Source organism: Emys orbicularis, chromosome 4 (assembly GCF_028017835.1).
Source record: "Emys orbicularis isolate rEmyOrb1 chromosome 4, rEmyOrb1.hap1, whole genome shotgun sequence".
NCBI lineage: Eukaryota > Metazoa > Chordata > Testudines > Emydidae > Emys > Emys orbicularis.
Genome location: NC_088686.1, coordinates 46,013,153 through 46,021,557, shown reverse-complemented (window position 1 = coordinate 46,021,557; position 8,405 = coordinate 46,013,153).

The window sequence follows — 8,405 nt, the reverse complement described above, 5'->3', positions numbered from 1 at the left end:
GAGAGTCTGCTGAAATTGAAAAAACCAGTAAAGCACCTGAGTCACTATGCACTTTTAAATCTAATGCAATAGATCTGTCTAAAAAGTCACCGGGATGTATTGGGCACAACAGTGATCGCTTCTGAGGGGCTTCTGAATAGATTAGCAGTACAATATTTTAGATTACAAAGGCAGTATGTAATATTTTTGAATATAGGTGTTGGTAAAAGATTTTAAAATCACACGTTAACCAATAATAATTATACTTTGTTCTTGTCTAGCAGGATCTCAAAATATTTTATGAACATTAACGAATCCAGCTACAAACCAAGTCTGTGAGGTAAATAACCATTTCATTTCCAATATGTAACCAGAACTAGTAATAGTGAGAATGGACTATTAAATTGATTGGTAACTTCTTAAAAACAAACCATAGGCTATGTATTGGCAGTGATTTATACTGGTCTTCTCAAATTAATTACTAGACAATTTAATTCAGATTGGCTTGGATATGAGCCTGGTCAGTTGCATTGCACGGTAGCTGAGAAAAGGAAACAAAGATTAATGATCAATGGCAATACCTTCAACTGGGGCAATGTGATCAGAGGATGCCATAGGGAACAGTATTAGGCCCAGTTTCACTGAACAAATCTGTAAATGATCTGGAAGTTGGAAACAGCTCATTAATCCTATGAAGATGACAGACGTGGCTAGATCCTGGAAATCAGTGCACAGGCTGAGTAAACAGGAAGTGCATTCAGGAAATTAAAAACCAAAAGGTACAGAGCAGAGGTGTTCCATGTTCAAGCATAAAAAGACAGAGAGCTAAGGCAGTGCACATTCAGGTTTTATTCCCTTCTCCACGTGTACTGTCCTCTCTCATCAAGCCCTTCCTGAAAGTACAGATCTCTAAGCTCTTAAACATTATCCTATACACAAGGAAACTATCATGTCTCTTATGGGGAAGCTATTGTAGCAAGAGGGACAGAATCCTTGGTTCCAACATGCAATAGCCAGTGCTCATCTGGTTTACAGCTGCTGTTACAGGACTCAGAGAAGGGAGTAGTGAATCCATCCCATTGCTTCCCACCTTCATGGGGTTTGGGTTTGGCAATTCAAATTGTACATGGACTCATTTACCACACTGCTGCCATTCTCCCAACATACACACCCTTTCCCCTGAAGTATAGAAAGAACACTGTAGTGCACAGGAAATGGTGTAGGCCTATGTACTCTCTGTTACCTGGACCCTAGTGTAGCAGGAATGAGGTATTTCTACTATATCTGGGCTTTGTGTAGTTGTACAGGGCCACTAATGTAAGTATCAAGTATCAGGGGGTAGCCGTGTTAGTCTGTATCCACAAAAACAACAAAGAGTCTGGTGGCACCTTAAAGACTAACAGATTTATTTGGGCATAAGCTTTCGTGGGTAAAAAACCTCACTTCTTCAGATGCAATGTAATGTAAGTATATGTATAGGATGGCCTACTAAATGTTAATGTAACCCCAGCCCTGAGATGTGGCTGCAGCCTTCTCTCTTTTCTCCTCGGGGTCATGGATCCTGGGTTCACCTATAAGGGCGCCTTGTGCCTCCAAGCAATGAGACCCCTCCTAGTGCAGAGAACACAGAGGGCTTGTTCCTTGGGAAAATATTTAACACACAATCTATTACAGAGGCATGTAAGTGAGAGCACAAAAATAAAATAGCTATCACAATTCCTAGAGAAAGACAACTGTAACCAGGGCTTTATTAGGTATGGGGAACTCGGGATAGGGGACAATGGAAGAAGGGATCAGAATAATAAAAGACAAAAATGACAATACCTAAACTCGACCCTTTCCAAATGTACAGCCAGTACAAACCACCCTGTGCTCCCTCCCAGCACCAGCCTAGGCAAATAGTGAGATTAGGCTAAGTCTTTGACGGGTGATGCAGCGCTGAAGTCAATGGCTGGATTAAAACAAAATAGCAAAATAAATAAAAAGCAGTGTTCTTACAAAGTATCCATGCCAAGGATGGTAAGATTGTCCTTGTGGGTATCTTGTCTGGATTCCAATGTGCAGTTAAACTGGCTCTTCATAGCCTGACCATGAAGAGCCTACCAGGCTTTAGCCTACCAGGTTTCTGGTCTCTGCTGTGATGACACTTTTCAATGGCCCAGAAATCCCAAAGGGACTCAAAGTCTTCCCTTTGGTAGGAATGTGGCAGGTATAAGGTCCTTCCTGGGTGTGATGCTTCTCTCCCTACTACACTCCAAACGCAGCCAAAACTGAAAATGAAACCAAACCATTTGTCTCTGAGTTCTGCTTATGATTGGTTCTGGTAGTGTAGTACCTGGATCCTAGGCAATCTGGGAAATGGAGTCCTAAGCCTCTGTAGCTATTGCTGCTGTAGTCCAAGGGTGAGTCCCCTAGAGGCTCAATGTGGTATTTCAGGTGCACCGTCTCCAAAGGGGTTAATAAATTTGGCTAGAAATACAAGAATAAAATAGTCATTTCCTTTAAGGGTTAATTATATTCACAGATAATACTAAACTGGGAGGTGTTGAAAACATCAGGAACGATAGAGCAATTCTACAAAAATAGAAAGAATAAATTGAGGTACTTCCGGGAAACAATACATTGAGGTACTTCCTGGAAAATGCAATTAGAGAAAAATATCATGAATCACAATGGGACAGCAATACCTAGGCAGTAATGCTGGATGAGTCTCTCCTTCCCACTAACCCCCCCCCCCACACACACACACAAAAACAACCAACAAACCAGAGCTGATAGTGATTGACAAATTAATGATGAGCTTGGAATGCAATATAGTACCGAATATAAGAAGAAAACCCGATGGAAAGTTTGAGTTGCAGATACCAAAATATCCCATCATGGACTAAGAAGGGAAATGCCATCTGTAGAGCTGGGCCCATTGATTCCAGAAAGATGTAGATGTTACATTCCCAGACCAGGGACAGTTTTAAAACTGGAGATTTATTAAAGTTAGTAGATTAAAAAAAATACAGCTTTCACAAGCCCCATTGCTGCTCAGTCCTTTCAGGGCACATAGAACTCTGCTGCTGCAACCAGTCCAGAACTGCCCTTTTGACCCCCTCAGCAGACCTTCATTCCTTAAAGGGACAGGGCACAAGTAAATCTTACCCTGATATTCCCTTATGAGTGCTACACTCCCCCTTTGTAAATGTAATGTCAGCCTGACATTTCTATTAACAAAATATAACATATAGTGTATTTATTTGACTTATTAGCAGTAGTCCACGAGGTGTCAGATGGCAAATGTAGGCCACTCCTGGTAAATCAGAGACAATGTCAGCTTTGTCTTTACTCTCTTGTGATATTCCCGCACAACATCCAGTTCTTTACTGCCACATATGAAACAGGAGTCACAAGTACCACCTGTGCCAGATTGCCTGCAGCTAGAACATCTTCTCTCTGGGGTTGCTTGCTTGCATGTCTGCTAATCTATTACCAGTGCTTTTGTTATGCACCTGGCCAGTTTGCTTTAATACGTTAATTTTAGTTTTCATACTTTTGAGTTCATCAGCACTAGCCTTTAGTTCCCTTATCTCATTCATCAATGAGTCACTTTTGAGACACAAAGTGGGTGTGGTAATATTTCTTATTGGACCAGCTTCTTTTGGTGAGAGAGACAAGGTTTTCAGCTTACACAAAGCTCTTCTTCAGGTCTGGGAAACTTACTCAGAGTGTCACAGCTAGTAAGTTTCCCAGACCTGAAGAAGAGCTCTGTGGAGCAAAAAAGCTGGTCTCTCTCACCAACAGAAGTTGGTTGAATAAAAAATATTACCTCCCCCACCTTGTCTCTCTAATATCCTAGGACTGATATGGCTACAACACTGCATACAACATGGAAGATACATCACTTTTGAGGCTTCTTTTCCCTTGCGAGAAGGTGCTACTTCCCTCTCTGACCAGTGCTCTGTGTAGGACAATTGCACAATACTACAAACTACTGCCTTAGCATGTGCTCCATTCCTAAGCTTCTGCTATTGCTCTACCTCATCACTTACAGAAGTGTGCAGGTTCTCAAACAAGGTTTCATCTGCAACCTGATTAGCTTTTAAATAAGGTTGCATCACATTCTGAATATTGTCATTCTGCAGTGCTGGCAGGACATAATGGAGGAACACACTTTGTACAAGGCTAGGGTCATATCTTAGGTCAGAGTCAGCGTTGTGTGAGGCAAACTTACTGTCTCAAATCAAGTGCTCAAAGTAGGAAATCCTGAGGTGTGTCTTCTGGCTCTTGTGCTGCTCTTGAGAGCTGCAGGTAAAAGTTCAGATGTACCTTTTCCCAGATAATAGGACCTAAAATGCACTAAAATAGGACCTAAAATGCAGGCTCAGATTAGTTTTTCCTTCCAAGTAGTATCTTAGGTCAGAGGCGACGGCGTCGAGTGAGGCCAAGCGCTCAGTGAGCCCGCTGGTGGCCACGCTGTGCTGGCAAGCAGAAGACTTTGTCTTTGTTCAGGATTGTGCCCCATGCACAATCTTCCAAGCAAAGACGATGCCCGAGTGCAGCACGACTGGCTTCATCGAGCAAATTAACTGCGCCGTGTCCAAGAAGGAGGAGTACAGGAGCTGCCGCTCAGTGGTGATGGAAGCGCACAGCTTCTGGAAGTTCGAGGGGGCCATGATCTGTGTGGCTGTGGTCTTTGCCCTGTTGGTCATGTGCCGCCAGAGGGTGCTGGACAGGAAGGCCCTGGAGAAAGTTCGCAAGCAGATCGAGTCCATTTAGTATCTGTAGACCTCCCAGCAGCCCCGGTGCTGCCCACCTCCTCTGTCCTGTGCGGGGAACTGGGGCACGGATGCTAATCCCCTTTCCCGCTCCAGGGAGCTGCAGGAGGAGGAGACTGGCGTCAGAGACCGAGATCTGCTGTGTCCCGGCAGAGAGCACCTCTCTGACGGCTTTGCAGCGTGGTTCAGCCAGCTCAGAGCCACGCCGAACGCCACTCGGCTTGCTCCTTGGAGACTCAGCAGCCGGCTGGGGGTTCCCCTCGGTCCATCTCACCTGCCATGAGGAGGGCCGGGATCCCATCCCTTCTTAGCCCCTTCTCTCCTGCCGTCAGTGCGCACAAGGAGTCCCTTTGTGACTGGCAGCTCCTGGTGGGATATGGGGCGTGTGCCCAGTGGGGGCTGCCACCTTGCATCCCTCAGAATTAATGCAGCCCCCCTCCTTCCGCAGGTTCTGAGACAGTAAACCCTGAGCCTGGATGCAGGAGCCGCCTCTGCGCAGCCAGTGCCCTGATGTGCTGGCTGTCCAGCCCGGTGCAGTGAGGGAGGCTGTTGGTTAATACCGTCGCCTCTGACCAAGTAGCTCCTGGGGTCAGCCCTGAACAAACTGCCCTAATTACAGTTTCCATTATCTCTGCCTTGGTATACCCCCTTTCACATTAGGTTTAACCTGTCCTTTTGGTGGGAGTTCCCAATCTCTCAGGTTACTTTAAAGCCTTTCTTTAAAATTGGTTCTGGTTTTGGGGCAGGGCGACGGGATAGATTTTCCTCAGTGGTTTGACTTTTAATTTCTTCCACCCTTTCCTGAAACTGTATTTCAAGCAATTTGAATTTTTCAGCATACTATCTTTGAATTTTCTTTAGTTGTTTTGGTTTGCTCCTCTTTTGCCGTAGCAATGAAGTATAAAAATCTTATCTTTTAATGCCAGCAATCAGAACCGGCACTAGGCATAAGCAGACTAAGCAATTGCTTAGGGCCCCGAGCAGGTCAAACGGCCCCCTATTAATTATTAGTATGTGGGGGGGTGGGGAAAATATTCCTGCTTATGGCCCCAAATGGGCTAGCACCAGCACTGCCAGCAATGTAGACAATCCCTGAGCCTTCAACTCTTCCTGCTCATATAAGTGGCTTCTTATATATCTGATTGAAGCAAAACAGCTTTTTGCTGCAATTTCACTGTGACTTGTCCCAGAAATGCCCAGAGAGTCACAGACTTCTCTAAAATGCTTGTCCATTAGCTGGTATAAAAGTCCTACTGCCTCCATATGCAGGTTCTCTAACTTTCTCCTTGCCATAGTGCTTCAAATAATTAAATCTTCCCTGGCAGCTTCCTGGAACAGTTTACGGCAGATTCCATGTAGTTTTGTCTCTCAAAGAGGGCAGATTATTGCCATGTAGATTCTCATGCCCATGCTCGCCAAATGTTACACTTCCAGGCAAGGGATAGTTTTAAAAATGGAGTTTTATTAAACTAAGAATTAAAAACAAACAGCACAGCTTGCACATGCCCCATTGTTGCTCAGTCCTTTCAGGGACCACACAACTCTGCTGCTGAGGAGACCTGAATCCTTAAAGAGCCAGGGCAAAGGTAAATCTAACACTAACATTCCCTTATAAGCACTACACAGATAAAGTAGAGAGAATCCAGAGAACAGCAGTATATAAAATGACTAATGGTCTGCAGGGATTGATTTATGAGAAAAAATGTAGTCTGAATGACTCTTGGTTATGAGATCACTAAGGAAGATGTGATAACCGTTTACTAGGATTTGAGAGACAAGGTAGGTGAGTCGGCTACAACTACACTGCATACTAGGGTTTGAAGCAGGTAAATACAAGAAGGGAAATAAATTGTTTCAAACAGTGCAGGTGCATATAACCACTGAAAATGAGCAGAAGAAAATGTAGCCAGGTTATCAGAAAAAAATCCTAACAGTGTAGGGGCTTTCAGACTACGAAACCATCTCCCTATGGAAGTCATGTGTTGAAGTTGCATCACTTGAGTCATTTAAAAGTAAACTGTGCAAAGTACTTTGAGACCATGCTGTAAGAAACCATTATGCACTAGTAGGGTATGACTTACATGACCTAATATGGTAGATCTTTACTATTTCTAATTTTTGTTATTTAAAATGATTAGTAATACTAGGGTCAGGTTTTTTTGTTAATTTTTAACTTGGTTGTACATCCCCAAATAGTGGGGCTTATTATTAAGAGTGGGAAAATCTTTAGCTGGCTTGCTATTCATTATGATATAATTCATGGGCTAAATCCTTGCTCAGTCAAATGGTTAGTAACTTTATTCAGCACACAAATAATGTAACAAAGGTCTTTATGTTAAATGTCAACGATTATTTTCAATTTAACTCAGAAAATAAAACATTTGCCTCGTTAAAAAAATCCAAAGTCAAGAAGGAAGGAGGGGGCTGGTCAAGAAGTCTTAGGGCAGGTCTTCACTACAGGGGGGGGTCGATTTAAGATACGCAAATTCAGCTACGCGAATAGCGTAGCTGAATTCGGCGTATCGGAGCCGACTTACCCCGCTGTGAGGACGGCGGCAAAATCAACCTCCACAGCTCCCCGTCGACGGCATTTACTCCTACCTCCGCTGGTGGAGTAAGCGCGTCGATTCGGGGATCGATTGTTACATCCCGACAAGACGCGATAATTCAATCCCCGAGAGATCGATTTCTACCCGCCGATTCAGGCGGGTAGTGTAGGCCTAGCCTTAGAGTATTGGAGAGTAGGAATTGTAGCCTGCTTTAAGGATTATGGTCATCAGAGGGGAGATGTAGGTCATTAGCTAATATCAGCCTTCCCTGGGGTGGAAAGAATGGTTGAATAGATATGGCATTTGGCTAGAACTCACAAGATGTGGGTTTAGTTCCTGGCATAAGCACAGACTCTCTGTGCAAGATTTCTTTAGCAAATCACTTAATCTATGCTGTACCTCAGTTCCCCATGTGTAAAATGGGGATAGTATTTCCCTATCTCACAGGACTGTGGTGAGGATAAAATTCATTAGTGAGTCTGAAACAGGTATTACGGTGTTGATAAGGGACATATAAGTAGATGGATGTATGGTCCTACTGCAGTACAGTCTGGTAGCACATACTGCTTCATCTGCAGCTTGTCCCTTCTTAGATGTTGGTGAGAGAGGACCTGTAATTGTTATAGTTTTCAAAGGATGTAAAAGTTGTACTTTAAAAGCCAAAGGCTGATGGCAATTCACATGTCTCTTTCTATCCCCTGAGCTTTGTTCTGGACTTGTAAATAAAACTCTTTTTTGTTCTTTTCAACTGTCTACATCGATTTTTATCAACTATAAACATTTTTCACAAAAGTAAACACTCACACTAAGTGCTGTGTTGGAGTTCAACCCATGTGTGTTCAACCCACTCTCCTTCACTTTTCTTATCTTTTTTATCTCTGGTGCAGTCATCAATTTGGCCTCAGGAAAAGTCTTATTTTAAACCGAGATCACAATATACTAACCTAATGATGAACATGAGTTTTCATTCCAATGGCTTATAAGGCTGAAATGTTAAAAGTTTGTTTTCACCAACTCAGAATCACGATGTTTAAGGTTTTCTTTATGCTCTTGATTAGGATCCTTGGGGATGAATTCTGGCTTGAAATGAACAGTGCTCACCCCGTGACATTTG